A 25,530-nucleotide genomic window follows, 5' to 3' on the forward strand; every position below is an offset into this window, starting at 1 on the left:
CGCTGTTTAGATGGTGCCCACTCAGATTGATGGTGGGTCTGCCTTCAGTCCACTGACTCAAATGTTAATCTTCTTTTGCAACATCCTCACAGAAACAATATTTTGCATCCTTCAATACCATCAAGTTGACACTCAATATTAACCATCACAGCGTACAAAAAGCACCAAGACTTGGAACTGTTAAGGACAAAAACTCTGGAGTCCTATCTGGGTTCAAATCCAGGATCTGCTTTTGATCTTGAGAAAATGCCTCAAATTCCCTAGGCTTCAATTTTTCCATCTGCATAATGGCAATAAGATACCTGCACCACAGGGTTTTGTAAATATTAAATGAGATGATAAATAGATTATTAGTGTAGAGCCTGCAATATGATGAGTGCTCAATATATGGCATTGTTGTCTCATTTTTATTAGTAGTGGCATTAAAGCTGTTGGTGTGGATTGATTGTGTTATTTTGGGAAAGCTGTTTAATTTTTCTGTGCCTCATTTTCCTCATCTTTAAAATGGAATCACCTCATAGGGTTATTATGAGGATTAAGTGAACATGTGGCTCTGTTATAACTGGCATCACCGACAGAACCAACATTTATTATGCACTTATAGATTTGACAGGCTCTGAGCTAAGTGCTTTATTTTCAGAATCTCATTAAATCCTGACAACTTTCATATTATTATCCTCATTTGGAACATAAGACAACTGAGAATAAGAAAAATGGAGCTAACGTCACAAGTCGCATAGCTAGTAAGGCAGAAGAGTTGCATATTTTAACTCATGCATATCCAACTCAAAGGCTTTGCCTTTCATCATTTTGTCATAATACCAGGATATGCAGACTCAGATTGCTTTGCACCTAGGAAGGTAAATGTAATGAATGAAAATGGGAACTAGAGCAACTTAGGAGAAGCTTGCCTCATGCAAAAGGGGTAGTGAATACCTATCGTCATCATGAAGTAATGAGGAACAAGTGTACCTGTTCTACGATCTACCAATAAAAGTTTGAAAGCCACATTTTGATATGAAATCTTTTCATCATTAAATGTTTATAGCTAATTCAGTTTAATTTTTAAGCACTGTGATGGCCAAATAAAATATATCTTTAGGCCAAACTCTGTTTGCAAGTTGATTTTCAATGTCTACTCTACATTGTTCTCTAGAAAAGCATTTCCCATAGTGTGGTCCGTAGACCCCTGGTGTTCTTCTATGACTCATTTAAGGTTGTGTTCAAAATTATTTTCAGAAAATAATAAAACATTCTTTTTCACTGTGTTGACATTTGCATTAATGCTACAAAAGCAATGATAAGTAGTACTGCTATTTCCTTAGCACAAAATCAAGGTAGTGGCACCAAAATATACTAGTAGCCATTATTTTATTTGCTGCCATATGCACATGGTAAAATAAAAGAATGGCCATTTTCTTAAAAATGTTATTAAGAAACCAGTAAAAAGTTATTAACTTTGTTTAATCTAAACTCTTGAGCACATGTAATATTTCATGTGACAAAATGGAAAGTACATATATTGTGATTGTGAATCAAATGGCAAGCTGGATGAGCCACCTTTTTCACTTAAATGAAAAATTGACAAACTATGGTTATTCAGATTTGGTATTTTGCAACCCTTTTGTAAAACAAAATAAACAGTGAGACTATCACTTCCAAGGAAAATAACCAACAATATTTCTTGCCAATGATAGAGCTCAAGCTTTCAAGTGAAAAATTAAAATTTTGGGAAACGTTAGCTTGACAGATTTCCAATACTTATGGACTTTTCTGATGTTATTGGTAGTGATATTTAAAAACCACTACTTTTGGCCGGGCGCGGTGGCTCAAGCCTGTAATCCCAGCACTTTGGGAGGCCGAGACGGGTGGATCACGAGGTCAGGAGATCGAGACCATCCTGGCTAACACGGTGAAACCCCGTCTCTACTAAAAAATACAAAAAACTAGCCGGGCGAGGTGGCGGGCGCCTGTAGTCCCAGCTACTCGGGAGGTTGAGGCAGGAGAATGGCGTAAACCCGGGAGGTGGGGCTTGCGGTGAGCTGAGATCCGGCCACTGTACTCCAGCCTGGGCGACACAGCGAGACTCCGTCTCAAAAAAAAAAAAAAAAAAAAAAAAAACACTACTTTTATAACACAGTGAAATATTTCAACATTTTAAAAGTCTGCTTAATTCAGTGAACCAATATTTTCCAGTGAATAGTTAATGATATTACAAAATCTTGCATGGATATAAGACCATTCACAGTGGAAGACAGACCAGTATATTTTCAGGTAACCATCGATAAGGTTTCAGAGAAATATTGCAACTAAATTTTAAGAAACTACTATGTTTTGAGCTTTTAATACCAAAGAAAAATAACCATGATTATCTTAAAATACTGTTATAATCCTATAATATTATCATATAATATAACTTCTCCCCCTTTTCCAGCTGCATATCTATGTAGGGGCAAATTTTCTTTATATGCTTCAAGCAAGACAACATATCATAAAAGTTTGGATACAGAAGCATATAGTGAAACTAAAATTTTCTTCCATTAAGTGAGACATTAAAGAGATTTAAAAATCATAAAATAAGTCACTCTTCTTGCTAATTTTTTTGTTTTGGAAAATATAGTTATTTTTCTTTAAAATATGCCATTTATGCTAACATGTGAGGTTTACTGTTAAATAAATTTTAAAATATTTTTAATTTTTCACGTTTAATTTCTAATGCAGTAAATATCAACAGATATCAATAGATGAACAAAGTTATCTAGAATCCTCTAAAATTTTTTCTTTCTTTTTTTTTTTGAGACAGGGTCTTACTCTGTCAACCCAGGCTGGAGTGCACTAGTACAATCACAGATCACTACAGCCTGACCTCCCAGGCTCAACCTATCCTCCCATCTCAGCCTCCTGAGTTGCTGGAACTATGGCTGTACACTGCTACACCCAGCTAAGTTTTGTACTTTTTATAGAGATGAGATTTTACCCTCTTGCCCAGGCTGGTCTTAAACTCCTGGGCTCAAGTGATCCTCCCACCTCAGCCTTCTAAAGTGCTAGGATTACAGGCATGACCCTCTGCAGCTGGCCTCCTCCACAATTTTTAAGAGTAGATAGGGATCCTGAGACCAAATTGTATGATAACCTCTACTCTGGAATAGTGCTACCCAACGTCATGTTTATGGATAGGCACTGTCAGCACGACATGGGAAATAGTTAAAAATATAATTTCTCAGGCCCTACTCTAGACCTACCAAATCAGAACCTCTGCCTGTGTGTCCCAGAAATCTGCATCTTAACAAGACTTCCAGATAATTCTGAAGCCCACCAAAGATGGAGGAGCTCTGTTCTACATCAAACTGTATCGATCACCTACCTCAATAGTAAAAATCATGTAAGAATATGCCCTCAATTTATGTGTACTTATTTACTTAGTCTACATACAAGCAGTTCTATACTTATATATTATGATCAGTACATAAAAAATTAAAACATGCACCAAAAAAATAGAAATTAGCAGATAAGAGATTTGCTGTTGTGTACAATGCACCTCTATATGGAGACTGGTCCATGTGGGTCCCTGGTTATAATTGCATTGCTCCATAAAAGGATTAAAAACTTTGTAGAAACTCCCTTTCCCACTGTGACTAAGTCTTGATAAATTAAGAAGTATTGCCTTCTTATGGACCCATTCTATTTCAACCAGTGGCTTTTTGTTGTTGTTGTTTTTTGTTTTGTTTTGTTTTGTTTTTGGCATCAAGTCCTTTCCAAAATACTCAGTGGAGGCTTCTATATCACTGAGACTTTCTTTTATAAAAGTTAAGGCAGCAAAGCCTAGGGAAGCCAGACTTCAGAGAGAATTTCTGAGTGAGCTGCTTCTCTGATATTCTCCATTCCCTCATTTCTCCCTGAATTCATCTGATCTGTCCATGAGTGAAAGAAGAAACCAATGAATGAATCAGATAGGAGTGCTTGCCCAACTTCTCTGTTGTTTCACTGTAGTCTTTGATTCATGACTTTATGGATGAGTTTTTAATGCTAAAGTTTCAAGATAAGTATCTTTGGAGTTTGATGGTTTGCCTGTGATGTTTCTATATTTATTTTGTAGAAAAAACAGAAGATCACGGATAGCAAGGTTTTGTAGTTTTTTTCTTCTTCTTGGAAGGAAAAGCTTTAAAAAATACTGTGGGAAGACATTTTCTCCTTCAAAATCTCTGTGAGTTCAGCATTAAAGGAGAAAGCACTTGATTAAGCCATGTAAAAGGTCTATTTCCTACATTAGTCTGATCAGAAGGATGAGCTGGGGCAGTTTTTGAATATACAGATTTCTTGGCTCCATCCAAGATGTACTAAATATAATCTTTAGGGAGAAGAACCAGAAAATTCTTTTTTCTTATTTTTGATTGTAAAATGCACATACCATAAAACTTACCATCTTAGCCATTTTTAAGTGTATAGTTTAATAGTGTTAAGTACATTCATATTGTTGTGGAAATAGTCTCCAGAACTCTTCTCATCTTGCAATATTAAATCTCCTTACTTATTAAACAACAGCTCCCGTTTTCTCCATCTTCCTCTTCTCAGCAAACCACCATTCTACTTCTGTCTCCATGAACTTTACTGCTGGAGGTAGTCAAATATAAGCGGAATCATACTGTATTTATCTTTGTTTGTCTGGCTTATTTCATTTAGCATAAAGTCCTCAAGGTACATCTATGTGGTGGCATGGGTTGGAATTTCCTTTTTAAAGCTAAATAATACTTTATTGTATGTATACGCTACATTTTGTTTTTCCATTCCTTGTTGGTGGACACTTGGGTTGCTACTACCTTGTGGCTACTGTAAATAATGCTGCTATGAACATGGGTTTACAAATATCTCTTAGGATCCCTGATTTACATTTGTTTGGATGTATTCCCAGAATTGAAATTGCTGGATCATACAGTAATTTTATTTTTAATTCTTTGAGGAACCTCCATAACTGTTTTTCACAGCAGGTGTCCTATTTTACATTCCCACCAACAGTGAACAAGGGTTTCAATTTCTAGACATCCTCACCAACACTTGTAATTTATTTTTTATAGTAGCCACCTTAATGGATGTAAGAGGAAATTTGGTTTCTTTTAAACAAATATCTTAGGTGATTTCTATGATCAAGCAAATTTTAGACAATGAATGATCAGAAAATTTAAAAAGAAAATGAAGGCTGATGAAGCATTACTTTTACAAGTTCATGATATTTTCCTGCCCCATTCCCTGGAGGCCTCATGCACAGCAGGGTGAGACAGCATCTGGAATTTGTATTGACTCTTTCCCAGAAGTGCCAAATGGTGTGTTGGTTTGGAGCTTCCACTTTGGAATCTGATAACCAGGATTTTATTCAGTCTCTAATCTTACTTGCTGTGCTTGCTGTATAATCATGGTCTTAACCTTTCTAAGTTTGGGTTTCTTGAAAATTAGGGCTAATGATATCAATTTCCCAGGGTTGTTTATAAGGGTTAAACATAACATCACACCTGAAGTTTGTTTATTTAATTTTTTTTTTAGACCGAGTCTCGCTCTGTCACCCAGGCTGGAGTGCAGTGGCACAATCTCGGCTCACTGCAACCTCCACCTCCTGTACTCAAGAGATTCTCCTGCCTCAGCCTCCCGAGTAGCTGGGATTACGGTGCACGTCACCACACCTGGATAGTTGGTATAAGTTTTAGACCTGTCACTTACAACCTTGGTGATCAGGATCTTGACATTGATAAGCCCATTTTCTTCTCTGTAAAGTAGGGATAGTAACAAGAACTGTCTGGATCCTAGTCTGCTGGTTGATATCCAGTATCATTCTCCTCTTTTTTCTGTGTAGGATAACCCAGATGTTATGCTGAGTATCAAATTTCACAACTGAAAAAATACATATCCCAGTCTCCCTCACAGGCAGGTGTGGCCTGAAAGTTCTAGATCTTAATAAGTCTCCCAGAGAACTTTCCTCCTGCCTATCATTTGCTGCTAAAAATACAGATGTGAAGACTCCAATAGTCATCTTCGATCATGCAGTACTCTTGAAAATGGAAGTCACACACAATGAATTAATTCCTAATGATACCTCGCAAGCTCTGGGCTGATTACTTTTCATCATTTTGTTTTCAAGAAAACAACTGTTTTTAAGCCCCTGTTATTTCTGCACTAACAGCTTAATGCAATTCCTAAGTGAGACACTACCTCATAGGGTTATTATAAGGATAAGATTAGATAAAACATACAATGCACTTAAAATAGTGCCTGGCACAAAGAACGTGTTTTAAAAATGATCAATTTTGTTTAAACTTGGCTTGGATTCCATAGGATTTTAACAAAAAGATCAGGCTGAAAGTCTAGATTCTTCTCTATACTGTGAACAACATGGTTATCAATGAAATTAAGAGACAACTAGAGTGAAAAAAAAAAGAAAAGAAAAGAAAAGAAAAGAAAAGAAAAGAAAAGAAAAGAAAAGAAGCTCTGTTAACTGACCTCTAACCAATACAACAGGTTAACTGATGTGTTCTCCATTCTATATATAAAAATCCCAGTGGATACCCACAACACAGGCTTCAGGCTTGTAGGACACTTTCTAGTTCATCAGAGCACTTTTGTTCTCAGCAATTGAGCATATACTTAGCAACATTTAGTGTTTCCAAACCTATTTGTGCCTGTGGCACTTACTATTGAAATATGTAATTTAATTAAATATTATATAAACTAATGGAATACGAGTTGGAGAAGAAAAAGAGCTAAATCTGGAGGTTAGATAAAAAGAGATACTTCTTTTCTCTGTTTTGCAGGTTGGCAAAATCATTTAAAAACAATTGGAAGTATTGGAAGTATTCTGCATTAAGTTGTCATTTTACTTAAAAACTAGGCATCAAAGATGATATGTAATAAATTTAGTAATGCAAGAATGACTGCTTGGGACCTCAATATATGAATTCTTAATCCAAGGAAAGTCCTTGGCTTTACATTTAAAAATTGGCAAATAAGTGTACATTTCATTGATTTTAGTTAGACTGAAATGTATACAAGGTGCATGGATCAACTTGTCATTTATTGCTTTCACCAAGTTTTCCAACTAACCGAACAACTACCTTTCTGGATCATTTTGAATGATCCACAGTCCACACTGCTGCAGGCATGGCCCGAGGACAGGTATCTAAAGCAACTCAGGTTTGATTGTGAGGGTGCAGAAAGACACATGCTCTCCAGGCTCACATGTGGATCAAGAAAGAAAGGAAACTGAAGAAGGAATTTACATCAAAGCAAGTTAGGCAATGCCAGACAAACTTCCTTCACAGGCTTAAAAGGAAAAGTGATCTGTGCAGATAGTGATTTAAGAAGTCCTTTGAAGTGCTTCTGTTTATTCCGCAAGATTTTCCCACTTGCCTCTTGAAATAACAATGATAGTGAACCTTCTTTCCCTGAAGCAAAAAAAAAAAAAAAAAAGACAAACAACAGACCTTCACAAATCAAATATCACTGTGTCTGTGGTTTGGCTAAAGGATACCAAAAGTTGATCCCCAGTGAGACATACAAGGAGGGTAGCAATGCCTACCCTTTTACCCAGAAAGATCAGCGTTAACAACAATCAGTTGTAAATATGAAAAAATTAAGAAAAGAGCCAGGATGTTGTGGTAGATAGTTGCCAAGATGGCCTTTATCAATACCTCCCAGAAGACGCTGTTTCTGATATTGAGTGGTTGAGTTTAATTCTTCTCCCCTTCAACCTGGGCTGTCCCGTGTGCTTCCTTGACCGATAAAATGTTAGAGAAGTCTCAACTTCCAGGACTAGGTCATAGGAAATCTTGCAGCTTCCTTTAGTATCTTGCAATGGTCCCTATGGGCTGTTTCTTGTCAAAAGCTAGTCTCAATGCTCTGAGAAGCCCAAGCTACCTGGAGAGGTTATGTGTAGGTTCTCCAGTTAACAAACTTAATGGGCTCCCAGGCAACAGCAGCGTTAACTGCCAGTCCTACAAGTAAGCCATCTTGGATGTGTCCATCCAGCCAAGTTGAACCTTTAGATGACCAAAGTACCCAATTAACATTTCAGTACAGCCTCATGAGAGATTCCAAGCAAGAACCACACACTGAGCCCACTCAACCCATGAAATCGAGATACCATGTTGTTTTGAGCCGCCTAATTTTGAGTAAAAGATAACTGGAACAGATGTTATCAAACATAGTGCTTAAGATTATGGGCCCTCAGTGTCAAGACTGGGTTGATGTGAGTCCTGGCTCTGCCCTTATTAGCCATGTAAATTTAGACAGTTCCTTAACCCTTCTGTGTCATTTTCTTCTCTATGGTGGGGGCGATACCATTACCTGTCTCATGGGGTGGCCCTTAGGACTACATATGATTGTACTGCATATAAATAATATAGCATACAGTAAGATTCTATCACCACAACACCATCATCATTATCATTACTATTACCATCAACACTACTACTACTGTTGTTGTTACTTCTTGTCAGCTTTTAGTAGAGAAAGCGACCTCTGAATTGACTTCATGAAAAAGCCCAGTGGAAAAATGAAAATGGCCACTTGGTACAGTGCTTAGAATGATGCCTGGTACATTGTAAGTGTTTGGCATGTATTAGACATGATTATAATATCAGCTTTTTTTCTGATTGTCAATGTCCTTGGGTAAACCATTTCAGTACTCTACCAGCTAATCGTGCTTTCAAGACATGTTCTAGATGCTTTATCATCTCTAAGGCCGTGGTTCCAAGAATTAACACAACTTTAATTCTTTGATATATGTCCACCCATTCATTAATGCATTCTGGTTAGTAGGCCACTGGAATGTCAGCAACATGGCAGACATTATGATAGATACTAGCCATATGGCAAGGCTGGTAGGAAGATATTTAAAAAGTAATTGTTAGGAGAGCAAGACACAGCTATGACTGTGCACATGAGAATAATCTAATGTGGTCTGAGATTGAGAGGTATCAAGAAACTCTTTCCTAGCCACGCTAAGACCTAACGGAAGGATGAGTAGAAATGTGTCAGTTGGGAGGGTGGAAGGGTAGGAGGTTGGTAGTGTGCCTGACAGAAGAATCAGCCTGAGCAAATGTCCTAAGCTAGGAAACAGCCTGATTCTTTCCAGGAAACAAAAGTAGATAGAGTGTGCTGAATGGGAAATGAGCTTGCAAAGAGCCTGAAATGACAAGTGTAGTACTCACAAAGGACCTTCCACAATCAGAGGAGGATCCTGACTTTATCCTATTTGGACATGTAATAAAGCCTTTGCAGTAGGGGAATGACACAGGCAGAAGGGGTTTTTGTTTATTTGTTTGTTCATTTGTTTTTTAGGACAGCTTTGACTGCTGTGCATAGAAATAGCTGTAGCCCAGGAGGAAGAGGATAATAGCTTGCCCTTGGGAGTGATGGCATAGATAGAGAAAAATGCTCAGGAGTCATTGCTACAGGAAAAGTATCTCCACCTGGTAACCCATTAATTGAACTTTTTCCAAAGGACCCACTTGGATCTGATGCTACTGTGGGAAGAATAGGTGACTTCAATTACCAACCCCTTGCTTCATACTAAGTACATTCTTTACTAACATAGCTTGAGGCACTTGGTATTGTCAAATAGTTAAGAGATTCCAGATCAGAGTTTGATCCTGGCTCGGCAATTACTGGTTGTTGTACACTTTTTGCTTCTGTTTCCTCATCTGTCAAATGGGCATAAGGATAGTGTCTACCTCATGAGGTTGCAATGAGGATGAAAAATATGAAAAGTATTTATAATAGCACCTGGAATGGAGAAAGTCTTCAATAATTATTATATTATTTTGTAATCATTTAATCCACACATACGTATTGAGCCAGGCACTGGGGATGCAAAGATGAATTAGTCAATGTTCCCACTCTCAAAGATACATCTAGGAGGCTGGGTTATAAATCACAGAGATTAAACGTATGCTGGGGGCTGAGAACAATGCCACGGCCATGCAAAATATGAATACCAAATTAGAAAAGCATATTGTGGCTAAGTGGGTCTAAGTAGCCGCATTTCCCTAAAGCAGAAAAATTTATTATTTTAAGGAAAAAAGACCAAGTCTGACCTTCACTGAAAACATGGTAATTACAGAGCCCAAGATGTCACTGGAAATGCAAGACAGCTTGAGGGTACAAAGGCAGTTTTCCTTGAAGGCTGATTCAAGTAGAGGATTAGAAAAAGCCTATTTGGGATTATAAAAATTCCTCCCAAAGCTGTTTGGTGGCCTTTTTTTTTTTTTTTTTCCCTGAGAGAGAGAAAACTATTTTAGTGGCCACCATATAGAAAGAAACATTTGAAGTAATTCTTGTGTATAGAGAGGGTTGGCTGCCAGCATGATTGACTAAAACAGTCTTCAGGGACTTTCATGAGTAAAGGAGATATTTTTTTTAACACTTACTGGGAAATGGAGCTTTGAAAACCTGTCTCCGGCAAAAGGGATTTTTGACATGTATAGGTTGGGGCCTAGAAGTAAATTTTCTCTCACCTACTTTTGCAACAGTCTTTTCCCTTTATCCTGGTAGAAGCTAAAGTAGTCAGCTTCTTGTCATTAAAATGGAACTAGAGAAATCATCGAAGAGATACGTTTTTCTCCTTACACTCGTAAAGCAGCCTAGTTATTAAAATATCTTCTGAGACCTGTGCAGAATTTTCATTTATACTAAACAACTCATTTTGTTTGTCAGGGACAAACTAATATGAATAACAAATATCTAGGGTAGAATGTTTCACAGAAACTCTTTATATGTTAATTTAAAAGAAAAAAAACTGCTTGCTGCTTATTGATGCATTCAAATCACTCTTAAATCTGCCATTACCAAAATGGCAGACTGAACCGAACCTTGAATTCTTAGTAGAGAGGGTATTTTTGTTTTTTGTTTTTGTTTATTGTTTGGAGCTAGCTTGCTTGTTTGTTTTCCTTCCTTCTTTCCATCTTCCTTTCTTTCTTTTTTTTTTTTTTTGAGAAGACACGCTACATACTAAAATTTCAGAATTCACATTTTAAATGTAGATCATAAATATCTTCAATTTAATCATGAAAAGGTAAACTAAAATACACTTTATTTTATGTATTTATTTATCTTATGGGCGAGGGCCAGACTGTGAGCCAGTGTGCAGTGAGTGAACCCCACCAAAAACACATTTTAAAGTTCTAGTAGAACTAAGGTATTATTTGGTGAAACCCCATTATTTTCATAGTAGTGGAAACAAACATATGAATAATGGAGGTGATTTTTCTAGTATCTCACAGGTAGTTATTAGAAGCAAAGGGCAGGAAAATGTATGTCTGTCAAGATTCTCTTGGTTATAAGTGACAAAAAACCCAATTCAAACTGGATTTTTTTCTCCTCTTTTCCTTTTTCTTTTTTTCTTTTTTTTTTTTTTTAAGGAGCAGGAAGGGATTGTAGTCTTATATCCAAGTAAAATCCAGGGATAAAACTTATTAATGAAGGAAGCAGACTGCAAGTACACAATAATAAACTACAGGTTTCTTAAGGCATAACCTCAAATGATGCCATCTGCGCTCAGTTTCCATCCCATTCCATCCCATCTTTTGGTTGTGCCGTCTACTATGTTGGCTTCCCTCCTAGACTCTTTGACATGGCTCTAAACAGCTCCAAACTCACATTTTTTTCTGGGTTTGTGTGCCAGTGGAGGAAATGTATCTCTTTAGGTAAGTCATGGGATCAGCTTGGTTTGGGTTAATGGGCTTGGCTTAAGTCATGTTGTGTTCTACACCAGCGCTTCTTAAACTCTCCATCATAAAGGACCTTTTAACTCTTTTTAAAAAATACCCAATCTGTCATGGGCCAATACTTTTGTAAAACACAATAAAAATGAATTAGCATGAAAATAAAATGAAAGGACATAAAGTATAAGCCCAAATTATTTGTTATTTGACTTCTCAGACATAAAGTTGCCCTGCCCAATTATTATAAAAGTTTCTTAATTTATGTACTTGTTACAGACCAGCAATAACAAACAGACAACCTTTGAGGAGCAGTACTCTAAACTAGGAGTCATCAAGCAACAATTTACTAATTCTGGTCCACCACTAGTTTTTAACAAAGTTTTATTGTAACATAGTGATGATACCCATTTGGTTATATATCGTCTACACTGCTTTTGTGGTGTCATGACAGAATCGAGTACCTGTGACAACGAGCATGCGACCTACAAGGCTGGAATATTTATTATCTGGTCTTTTATGGAAAAACAAAGTTTGCCAATTTCTACCCTAAGCAATCACTGTGACCAGAAGATAATGATTTATGATTGATCAAGATGAAGGCACACCCCCACTTCAGAAGCTCATGAACAGGGAGTAGAAACCAGATGATTCTCCAAAGGAAATTGAGATTCAGTTATCAAAAGAGGGAGGAAATGGGTTGGGCATGGTGGCTCACACCTGTAATCCCAGCACTTTGGGAGGCTGAGGGGGTGGATCACTTGAGGCCAGGAGTTCAAGACCAACCTGGCCAACATGGTGAAATCCACTCTCTACTTAAAATTAAAAAAAAAAAAGGTAGGTATGGTGGCAAGCACCTGTAGTCCCAGCTACTTGGGAGGCTGAGGCACGAGAATCACTTGAATCCAGGAGGAAGAGGTTTCAGTGAGCTGAAATCATGCCACTGCACTCCAGCCTAGTACTGAGCGAGACCCTGTCTCAAAAAAAAAAAAAAAAAAAAAAAAAGAAGGGGGGGAAATATTTTAGGGAGCTAAAAATCTACAAATACCTAGTTCCAAACTTAGATCTTTTACTCTTAATTCTCTCATCTTTTGCTGACTCTATTTAAAATTGAATTACTGTATAAAAAGAATACTGCAAAGTCAAAACATGCCTTGAGTGAATGCAGGTCATAACCAAGACTTGATAGAATTTGTCATCTCAAATCCTTTGAGGAAAAAAGAGCCATGAAATATGCAAAGGAACAAATAAATAATTTGAAAATATTATTAAAATAAGATAATTGATAATGCCTACCATGAGAGTGTATGAGATAATCATACTTATAAAATACTTAACTCTCCTTTCCAGAAATGGAAATGAAAACTATTTGGAAATTATGTTTGTTTACCAAACATTTAATCAATATATACCATGAATATCTAAACACTGTGCTAAATACAGGAACTACAAGAGTGATTAGAGTAGGCAGGTGATTTGCAGAGAGTTAGAAGGATAGACAAAACTGTAGTCAGTGGATAATTTACAAACTGCCAGTTATAATTAGGCTATTATTTGACCATAGCCAAAAGAAGAAATAGAAATTTGTAATGGGGGAATGAATCTCTTTTAGCAAGGAAAGTGTCTAGGAGAAAGTGATTTTGGAGCCATGTCCCATAAGAGGAGAAGCAACCAGCCAACAGAAGTGTAGTTTGGATACAGCGTAGATATGTGTAGCGTGGACATGCATAGGAAAAACAGGTGCTGAGGCCCTGTGGCAGGAAAATCTTGATCTCCTCCAGGAAAGAAAATCAAAGTAAGCTAGAAGAAAAATAATCCAAAACTATTTGGGAGGTTAGAAACCCAATTATTCAGGCTGGGTCTTAGTACATGGAAATTCTTTACTGATTTGGCAAAGTGAGAAAACCTTGAAGGACTTTAAGCAAGTGGAGAACGTAGTTTGATTTACTTTTTACAACACTATTTTTGCTCTCTTATATTAAATGAGTAATAATCATGATATAATGGTTGCTTCATAGCAAGGGCATCGTTCTAAGCAATTTAAACATATTAAGTTACTTAATCTTCATAGCAACCCTATTATTAATTCTATTTTACAGATAAGGTTTATAATTACTGTTTTTATTGCTTGCTAGGAAAAATAAATTTGAGCCTTTTTCTGCTTTAGAACACACAGAAAAAAAAAAAAAACTTTCACCAAACACAAAATAGTTGTTTATGAAACCTCTGCTACCATGCCCAAATATACTATTTGGGGCATTAATATCCTAATTGTTTCAGACCACTGATGGATTACTAAAGATTGACTAACTGGGTAGAAACTGATTATGTTTCTGGAAACATAGATGAGTGTAGACAGTCATAATAATTATCACAGACAATAGACACCATGTCATTACTATCAATACAGCAGATTATGAGAAACTCGAGTTATTTCAGAGAGGACCCAGGTTATTTTTTCTGCTTGCCTCTCCCGCCCTGATTCTCCCCAGCGCCATGTACTTTGATCTGCCACATTCACCTTCACCCTCCCAAGTGAAACAGCTCCTTCTTAATACTCCGAAACACAGTGTGCCAAGAGCTATGGCATCATTTAAAACAGTTTGGCCAGGTCTGAAGTTTTCCCCAACAAAAGACACAAAACCAAGCATTTATTGTACGATTCTAAAGTATTGAAGACATGTATATAGACCAACACTGTTACACAAATGTTCACAGCAGCACTATTCATAATACCCAAAGGGTGGAAAGAGCCCAAATGTCCATCAGTGGGTGAATACAAATGTGATATATCCATACAAGGGAATATTATTCAGCTGTAAAAAGGAATGATGTATAGCCCAAATATCCCTAATCCAAAAATCCATAATCTGACCTGCTCTGAAGTTTGAAATGTTTTGAGTGCCAGCATGACAGCACAAGTGGAAAGTTCCATACTTGATCTCAAGTGACAGGTCAAGTGAGTCAAAATGCAGATGAAAAACACACATAGTTTATTCAGTGTCCCCAAGGGAAAAATAAAATTACCTTCAGGCTGTGTATAAGTTGCACATAAAACATGCATAAATTTTGTGTTTGGATTTAGGTCCCATCCTCACAGTATCTCATTATGTATGTGCAAGTATTACAAAACCCAAAAAACTTGAAATCTGTAACACTTCTGATCACAAGCATTTCAAATAAGAGATATGTAGCCTGCACTAAAATGAATGAACTTGAAAAACCTGCTATGTGAATGAAGCCAGGTGCAAATGACCACATAGTGTATGATTCCACTAATATGAAGTGTCCAGAATAGGTAAATCCATAGAGATAGAAAGCAAACTAGAGCTCACTAGGGGCTGAGGAGAGGAAAATGATGATGCTTAATTGGAAGAGGGTTTCCTTTTGGTGTCCTGAAAATGTTCTGGAATTAACTTGTGGCAATGATTTGACATTGTGAATACACTCAAAGCCACTGATTTGTACACTTTAAAATGCTTGTAGTCATGAGTTTTAGTTTTGTTAATTTTACTGAATTGTTTTTTGAAAAATCATTCCTAGCAGGGAGGCCTTTCTGATGAAAACCTAATAAGTTCTCCATTTCTCCAGGAAAGGGCAGCATTTTCTAATAATATTTTCGAAAGAGAGTTCATGGAACAGCATTCATAGATTTATTTTTATATTTGAACAAAATGCTTAATGCTAAGAGAATGATTAAGTAAAAAGATGATGATAATTATAATGACAGTTACCTTGATCATCATCATCATTATATTATCATAATCATATAATTTGGATAAACTTGGGAACCACAGAAATAATTAATCCAATGTTCACAAATTGGATTTTAGTGTACACCTGATTGACTGCTTTTTTGGAGGATTGTATATTTTTAAACCATAATTTTGTGGTGAAGGGACAAGAAAAAGGTTAATAACCACATTTTAGTGTCTTATGTATAACCAAATATAAAGCAAAGGGTAAATATTTCCAGACTTGGAGTTTGTATGTTCCCTTAGTCTGTTGTAAACATTATTCCATAAGGATATTTCTTTCCCATAAAACCTAACCCCTCTTGCCCTGCTCTCCGAGTTGAGCCACAGAGAAACTGCTTGCTAGACTTTCGTGTTGAAAGCCAGCAGTGCCCCTTAGCTGCCATCCTACCATGAATTGCTCCAAGCACAAATTGTTCCCAGAGTAAGCAGTATGCATTTGCCTGCCACTGCACCATGAGGGGTCTCCCTAGACTCTGGCATGCATTCCTGGAGCATCTTAACTAGGGCTAATACCAGGATCCAAGCATGACAGCCACATTTTTCCTGCATTGTCTGCCACTGGGGCTTTAAATTGATTCGATTAGTTTCACCTAGTCCACACAGGCGCACAATCGCACAATCATAAGAGATCTGCCGCTATCCCTGTCATGTCACTGTGTATCAAGTGTCCTCATATCTGACTCAGCCCCTTAATATAGAAAAGGAATCCTTTACCAAATCAAAATTGTACCTCATCTTTTTCTTATCCCCTCACCACAGATTTACCATCCAACTTCTTAACAGTTAAGCTAATGAGCTTTAAAATGTTCCCGATCCACAGCAACAAAAATATCAATGGTCAGTAAAAGTAAAAGTCTCTTCAGAAGCAGTGGGGCCAGGTGTCAACCTGTGCTATGATACACAGGTGTACCATGACCCTTTCAAAGGGATCAAAGTGTGATCAAGAATGCAAGTTATTCCTGCTAAAAGTGAGGAGGGTATCTACTCAAAAACAAGTTTATAAGAAAAGTTTGTCAGATTGTAACATTTGTGGGCATGTGGAATGGTAAGAACAGAGTGTGTCTTGTTGCGAGTAGGGGGTGAGAAGTATGGCAGCCTATTAAGCAGACACCAAAGATCAAAGCATGTTTGCTGAAACGTGCAAGAGCTACCTCCTGAGTATGTAAAACTGCAGCCAGGACAGTAAATGGTTCTACTCAAACAGGGACAAGGTTTTGGAGGATAACCAAGTGGATAATAAGAAGTAACCGTGGAGAGAGAAACATTTTACACTTTTCAAGTGTTCCACCAAACACAAAAAGTTACAAACTACCGTACTGGGAATAGTCACATGATGCAAGCTGTATTCTTCTGAAGTCTTTAGCTTTTCTCTTTTAACAGTTTCTCTCATGCTCATTGACATTCTGAACATGGTTGTAACCTTATAATCACATTAGGCAAGTTTAAGGGTCACATTTTAAATTCATCTCTGTCACTTTATATTACTTTTCTATTTCTGCAAGGAAAATTACACAAATCTAGCACTTAAAACAACCCACATTAGTAACTCAAAATGTTTGTGTGTTCAGGAATGCCCTAGCTGAGTCCTCCTCTCAGTGTCTTACCAGGGTGCAATCAGTGCTGGCTGGGCTGTGTTCTCATCTGGAGGCTTAACTATGGAAGATTCCATTTCCAAGCTCCTTCAGGCTGTTGGCAGAAATTATTTCCTTGCAGATGTACGACTGGGGGCCCAGCTTATTCCTGGCTGCCAGAGGGAGACTGCTCAAGGTTCTTGAAGCTACTTGCAATTCCCTGCCACTTGACCCCTCCCACAGGCAGATTGCAACATGGTGGTTTACTTCTTCAAGGCCAAAAAGAAAATCTCTTTAGTCTACCAAGAAGGAGTCTTATACAATAAAACATTATCGTGGGAGTGGTATTCCCATCACCAGTGCCACATTCTATTTCTTTTTTTTTAATTATTATTATATTTTAAGTTCTGGGATACTTGTACAGAACATGCAGATTTGTTACGTAGGTATAGACATGCCATGGTGGTTTGCTGCACTCATCAACCCATCATCTACATCAAATACATTAGATATTTCTCCTAATGTTCTCCCTCCCCTACCTCCCCACCTCCCAACAGGCCCCAGTGTATGATGTTCCCCACTCTGTGTCCATGTGTTCTCATTGTTCAACTCCCACTTATGAGTGAGAACCTGCGGTGTTTGGTTTTCTGTTCTTGTGTTAGTTAGCTGAGAATGATGGTTTCCAGCTTCATCCATGTTCCTGCAAAGGACATTAACTCATCCTTTTTTATGGCTGCATAATATTCTATAGTGTATATGTGCCACATTTTCTTAATCCAGTCTATCATTGATGGACATTTGGGTTGGTTCCAAGTCTTTGCTATTGTGAACAGAGTGGCATTCCCATCACCAGTGCTGCATTCTATTTCTTAAAACTGACTCACAGGTCCTGCCCACACTCAAGTAGAGATGACCCAAGGGGATAGAAATCCTTAGGGGTCACCTTAGGGTGTGTTCTCACATACACACGCACACAGAGAGCAAATATGCTTTATCAGTTTACACTCCAGGTTTGTTACCAGGATCTGAAAGCTGGTAGAAACACTGTGTGGGCATAATCAGAATAACGCTGTGCTCCACTGGTATGCATTTGTTATGGTCTGATTGGTCAAAATATTAGTCATTGAAGTCTCATAACTCAAGGTGAAATAACTGATATAGCATTGAGAAAATGTTAAATATATTTTAACATTTTTCATAGAAGGCATTTTTTTCTGGTTGCTCTACTTAGTACCTAACAATGACCATTTCAACAAATTTGTCAGATGAAATGTTCCCCAAAATGTCCTCCTTTTCAAAATGACTAAAATATACCCTTTCATTTCATTTAAATTATTCTCAAAGGCAGCCACAGTGCAAATGAATCAGAAATATGTATTCTATGGTAATAGAATATTCTACATTATTTTTCTGGGCTGGAATGGTGTTTATTATGGCCTCATGCAAGGCCTGTGATGCAGGAAGGGTCTTCAATATTTTAAGTTCTGAGCCATGCATAGCAAATTCATAGCTTTCCTGCTGCCGTTCTGTCCTTCTCACCAGGGCAGACATTGATAATCAATCACAGTACTCTTGCTTGTGAAGTCTAGACACAGCTTCAGAACCTTAAACACCATGCCTTAGGCAGCCACTAGCAATGGCTGGATTAGAACTTGAATTAAAGCCTGTTGGCCAGCCCTTGGATAGCCAATTAACTTATCTTACCATACAGCCACCACTGGGCCCCAAAACTAAACTAAAGATGAAATTATCTGCTCAAAAGCAAATAGAAAACATAGGCTAATGGAGAACCATGATGAGACAGGATAGGGAAAGAGATCCCTACTACTGAGACAAACATTTTAAAAGGCTATATTAAAATATTTATTATATGGAAAAAATGGAATATATTTATATGTTTCTTAAATTATATAACATGATTACCAGGTTGTCAGATCAGGGCAAAAACAGTTGATTAAAACTGGGGGCTAGAATTCTTTACCCCTTCTCCCCTTCGAAGTACCCTCTACCTATACTTAAGCTGTGTTTGCAATGAGGAAACAGGTATCATTCTATTAAATGAGTATAGAGCTCACAAGATTTTTAGACTCTAAACTTGTCATATTTTCAATAAGACTTTGTCTTGGGAAGCATCGCAGTGTGATAAAGGCATCTTAGATTCTTAGCATATCTCACTGTATGATTTTAGGTACACCTCTTATCCAACCCACACCCATTTCTCCACGTGCAAAATGGCAATGAAGATAAAAACAAAAAACGCACAACCCCATTGTGTTTGGGATGATGGTGGTGATATATAACCTAAGTAATGAGAAAGTGTTTTGACCTCACAAGAAACATGATGTCACGTTATTACAAAGTAGTATTTATTTAGATGGCACTTCTCCTTTGCAAGATATACCAAAAAATCTAAACACATGTGTATTTGCCAGCCCATGCTGCCATAACAAAATAACCATAGACTGGGCAGCTTAAACACAGAAATTATTTTGTCACAGTTCTGGAGGTTAGAAGTCCAAGTTAAGATTCCAGCCCATTCCATTTCTGATGAGGGCTCTCTTCTTGGCTTGCAGATGTCCGTCTTCTCACTGTGGCTTCACATGGCCTTTCCTTGGTGTATGCAGTAAGGTGGAGGTAGAGCTTTCTGGTGTGTTTTCTTATAAGGACACTTATCCTGTCAGATCAGATCCCCACCCATATGATCTTTTATTTACCCTTAATTACTTGCTTACTCCAAATGCTGCCACATTGGTGATTAGGGCTTTGACATGTGAAATTCAAGGGGACATAAACATGCAGTCCATAACTACCTGAAAAAAATCTTAGTGTTCAGAAAGACATCTTAGGTTTGCCTTAAAACTTTTACAACAGTTATTGAACTTTTGCTGGGTGTCAAACTCTTCGTTACCTTATTTATTCTTCATAGCAACTCTCTGTTGTGGATACTGTTAGTTTTCCTACTTTCTAGATGTTTAGGAAGGTCAGGCATCTTGTCCAGTGATCACACAACTCATGAAGTAACCATTAACTCATTCAACAAAGATTTTTGGCTCCTTCTCTGTGCTAAAAACAATCCTAGCTATCTGAGATGCATGCATAAATAAGGCAGGAAAAGATCTTCATCCTTGAGAAACTTACATTCTTATGGGGGAAATCAGACAAAAATAACACCAGTAGATATAATATATACAAAATCAGGAAATTATAGGTGCATGAAAAAATAGTAGATTAAGGTAGATTCATAGTGTTGGAAGAAGTAACAACATTAAATAAAGTGGTATAGATAGAGTTCATTGGGCAAGTAAGAGTTCAATGATCACTAGAAGAAGATGAGAAGGTTGGCCAAGTAAATTCTTGAGGGAAGAGAATTGAGACAACAGAAGGAAGAAGAGCAGAGGCCCAAAGATAGCATCACGGTATCGGTGTGTTTGAGAAACAGCAATGAGGCCAAGAGTCAAATTCTGGTCTAACCCAAGAGCCCAACTTGGTAATTGCTGTCACATCAGCCTCCAAGTGTTGATGCACCATTGTCAATCTCTATGTATAAGGAAGGAAAATTAATATTCATTGAGCACTTGGTAAGTGTCAGGCACAGTGCTAGGTACTTTATATGTATTATTGATTGTCACAAATTACCAAAGTTGCATGGGGAAATTCTGTGTGGACTGATCCCATGGGAAAAGAAAGAATATATCAAGTTAATTAATGAAATGTCATCAGCACGTGTGGCCTCATTGGAGTTCATTTCATGTCCATCCTACCCTGTGTCAAGGTAGAGAAAAAAGCAGCTGTGGAGTTCATTGAAGGACACTGACAAGATTTCCCTCATGGTCTTATCTGTGTCTATCTCCTTTGCAGACCTGTCTCCTGAAATGCAAAATTCCACTCTTCCACTAGGTTAGGCCATTATCAAGACAAAACGAATTCTTAATTTTATAGGAACAACAACAAATAAGATTCAAAATACTATCTGAATTTTCATGTAAATCAATGTGAAAATAGATATGCTTATGGGCAAGGACTAGTAGAAGCCATGAAACAAATAGAAGACTTTTTTAAAAATCACGATTATAATCCCAATTGTTTTTAAAACCCAAAGCCTCTTGAAAGGGTAACATATCCTCTCATTACCAGCCATTACCAGCTAAGGAAAGGTAATTTATTAGTTTGATCCTTTTCAGATATCAGAACTTTCTCTGTTTGGAGAGAATTACACCAGAAGGGCAAAGGGAAGTCCCCAGAACAGACATTGCCAGGGAACAGAGGATGGGAAATGCCCCACAGGGAAATAGGTTACTGAAAGGCAGAATGAAAAGGGGCTGAAGGGAACTGGACCCATTTTGCTGAGGCAACTGGCTCCAGAGTGGGCTATTACAACTAGTTTCTGCCCTCCCTGGACTCAAGCTAAGAAAGACTCATGTTATATGTAACTTCCCAACTTTGAGTCCCCATTGTCTCAGGATAAAGTTCAATGTCATTATGATGGCTTATCAGATCCTTAATGGTCTGTCCCCATCTCCTTGCTCCATGCTTCCTCTTGGGTTCAGGCATTTGCAAAGTCTCATCCCTCTGCCTGCAGTGCTCTTTCCCGTCCTGCTTTGCATCGCTGTCCACTAATATAAAACTTCCTTAATCACTCTCCTAGGCAGAGTCCGTTACCCCTCACCTCTGCTACCTTAGTATCCATTGCTGTCTTTGCAATAGAACATATTATACTCAACCATAATTGCCTGTTAACTTGACTATCTCCCCATTAGAGCAGCTCAAGGGAAGGGAATGGACAGTGCCTTGGCCATCATTGTATGCCCATTGCTTAAAGGACAGAAAGTGGACATTTCAGAGGTGAGGATTCAGGCCCAATCATACCATCTTGAAGTACAGGAAGTACAATATTAACTCTCCCATCTCCTGAAGAGTAGCCTGCATCCCTGTTAAACCAGGGAGCCACTGTGCATGGTTGACTGGGTACAGTATCACATTTCCCAGTTGCACGTTTCAGGCAAAAGCCTGTGCTGTAAGCCTTGGCTGCCTATGTAGTCAACTGTCTACACGATATTGCTAAATAGGTTATATTGCATCTAAAACTTAGAATTTACATACGTTTTGGGATAAACTGAGACTCTAAAAAGTTGAGTGAGTCAAACAGGTGACACGGCTAATTAACAACAGAGGGCAGATGTGCACTGGAGAATTTTGACTCCCTATTCAATTTCTTCCCACTGTATCATTTTGCATAGTAAAGGGTAAAATGAATAAAACAAAAATAAAAATGCAAGAAGGTGACAGGTTTATTGGGTTCTGCAAAAAAATGTAACAGGAAGACACAGGCAAGTTAATTTTCTTCTTTGGCTACCGGGTAAATGTAAGTTAGAAATGTGTCCTCTGATATCAACCAGTTCATTACATTCCTAAAGATCTTACACCTTTTGGTTTCTGTCTGTTCTTGCTTATTCAAAAGCACAGGAGGAAGGTCAGATATCTATTGTATTGATTTTCCAGGTATATATTAAGAAGACTCAAATGCAAATGCTCCTCTCAACTGCGATAGCTATTTCCTTGTCCCTGAAAGGGGAAAAAACTCATTAGAACTTTTGCAATCATATTTTATTTGCTTTGCCCTTTCAAGATTACACCCATGCTGTTTTTTAAACAAAAACATAGTATAAATATCTGGGTAGCAATAAATATGGAAATAAGGCTCAGCCTTGGTGTGATGAATTTAAACATGAAGTAATAGGTATGAAAACAAATGTACAAATAATACTATTAGTAGATGTAGTTGTCATAAATATTATTAACTTAATTATTTTCATAGCTTCAGTAAATTTCTAATCATATATTTCTACTAGCAGACAAGTTGAAATAACTTATTTCCTCTAGATCTTGGTTAGAAATACACTGGAGAAGATAACTATTTTTCTTACTTCAAAATGATAAAAACCTAAACTATATTGAATTGAGACAATCTGGTGTGAACTGGGTAAATACCATGAGGTTTACATGCCTTAAAATGATTCTAAGGTATATCTTACTTTAAATAACTATATATTAAAAGCAATTTGGTTGAAAAGTATTTTAAAATTTTAACATAATATAATTAAATATAGATTAATAGTCACCAGGCTTATGATAGTTGAACGTTTTCCTGGTAGTCTTAGTTACCACAGATAAACTTAATTTCCTGATTGTAAATCTCTTTATAGCAACTGTCAACATCATTTACTTATTCAAACTAAAATCAAACATGTTATTTTAAAATTATAGTAGATAAATATAAGTAATACACAATATTTAATTAAACACTTGTTGCATGCCTGGAATTGTTCTGCATTCTATCACCAATAACATAGATAGCACTTACATATGACAAGTCCTCTTCTGAGGTCTTTCTACATTAACTCATTTCACATATCATGACCTCAACAACCCTATGAGGTAAGAAAATTATGATTATCCCTATCTAATAAAAAGGGTACCAAAGTTTACAGAAGTTAAATCACTTGATCAAGTTCCCTTAAACCTAGATCTCACTGACTCCAGAGCTGAAGTTCTTAACCACTTCACTTGCTTGAGCGCTTCACGTGATGCACAGAGGAGTTTATCAAAAACTAGACTCATCGATTTACTTACTAAGTTCAATCTGGGTCTTTCACCATTTAGTGGACTTTTATATTTGTTTCCCACAATATAGAACTGAGATGCTTCCAAAATATTACTCTAAAAAAATAGCATGCATTAACTGAAAAGTAGTGACTATTTTTTCAACACAAAGAATAATAAGCCTTTTAAAATAATGTACTTTTTAGAAAAATTGGATGCTGGTATTATTAGCTGTCTGCAATTTTCTCTACCTGCCACAAAAAGTACAGATACACTTCTGTTACCACCTTGCATATGTACTGATTGAAGTTCATGCAATGGCCTGTGGAAGGTCCAGGGCCAGGAGAATTAGCTAATAATTTTTGGTTTATTCTGTGCTCCAGATACAATATTAGAGCACGTTATCTTATTTAATCAGTACAACATTGCTATTAGGTGGGTTTTATTCCTTCATTTTATGAGAAAAGAGGTTAAAAGAGTTCTGGGTGGTTTTGTTTGTTTGTTTGTTTGTTTGTTTATGTCCAGGACCTACTAACTAGTGACTAAAAGTAGGAGTTAAGTAAACAAAAAAAACCTGTTTCTTCCAGTGTCAGAACTCATGATCTTGATTATGTTGTTACATGAACTATTAATTTAAACGTTGAGAAATTCCTCTTTAGAAAAAAATTCACTTTTGGAGAACTTTGTCCATCTCCACCTTTGTACATTTTTCAAAGCACCAGTGTTCTCTCAGGCAATTTCAACAACTGTGCAAAGTGGGTGGTTCCGCATGTCATGGATGGAGGCCCACGTTGTGTGTGGCAGACTCACTTTACAGATGAGAATCTGAGGCTCAGTAACATGACGTGATTATCTGGAGTTCTCACCAATATCGATGGCAAACATGGTATCAATGCCCAGGTTTTTTTTATGATTCCATTCCACTTTTCATCCACAGGTGCCTCCAGACTGGTGAACATAAGACATGAAAGGAAGTGAAAGTCAGATCTTCTGACTCTTTTCGGAGTGCTGGGAGTGAAGGAGTAGTGGGTTTGTGCCAAGTGATGGCCAACAGATGCCATGCAGATAGAATGATCTGGTACACCAGATCACTGCTGTCCAATAGTACTTTCTATAGAGATGGAAATACTCCATTCTATACCATTCAGTATGGTTGCCACTAGCCATATGTGGCTGTTTTGCACTTGAAATGTAGCTGATATGACTGAGAAGGAACTTTAATTTTAGTTAGTTTTAATTAATTTAAATTTAAATATCTGCATATGGCCAGTAGTTATCTTATTTGACAGTAATAGTGTTAGCTTTTTTAGCCTCAACCTCAGAAGTCACATCCGTATCTTTTCTGTGGATGTAGACCACCGCCTATTTCATAAAGCCTGATGCATCCAAATAAGTCCCTCCAAACTGCGAGCCCTAACATGGTTTTACTTGGCTATTTCCTATTGCCTCAAGAAACACTAACTCATTTAATTTAAAAAACAAAAAAGACTATGAAGCAGGACAGGCATTATTTCCATTTTACAGGTAAAGAAAGTAAAACTCAGGTCATCAGAGTAACTTGCCCACTGAGACATTAGCTGATAGTTTTGACTACCATACTATTCTGCTTATTTATTTTTTCCCAAGTAGCTTTTGATCAAACTATACAGTTTTTCTTTCTGTTTAGGAATTGTCTTAGTTTTTCAGGTTGCTATAACAAAATACCAAATGGGGTGGCTTATAAACAATGTCTATTTCTCACAGTTGTAGAAGCTGGAAAGTTACAGACCAAGGTGCTTAGGAGATTCAGTGTCTGGTGAGGGCCACTTCCCCACAGACGGCTGTCTTCTCTAACTTCACATGGCAAAAGGGGTGAGGAATCTCTCTGGGATCTCTTTTATAAGAGCACTAATCCCATTT

General features: G+C 37.3%; 1 protein-coding gene across 3 annotated transcripts in view; it reads left to right on the forward strand.

The window, feature by feature from the left end:
• Positions 1 to 25,530, forward strand: part of TAFA1 (TAFA chemokine like family member 1) — a 557,764-nt gene that overhangs the window by 493,250 nt on the left and 38,984 nt on the right. The gene's annotated exons all lie outside the window — the stretch shown is intronic.

This window comes from Macaca nemestrina, chromosome 2 (genome assembly GCF_043159975.1).
Source record: "Macaca nemestrina isolate mMacNem1 chromosome 2, mMacNem.hap1, whole genome shotgun sequence".
Taxonomy (NCBI): domain Eukaryota; kingdom Metazoa; phylum Chordata; class Mammalia; order Primates; family Cercopithecidae; genus Macaca; species Macaca nemestrina.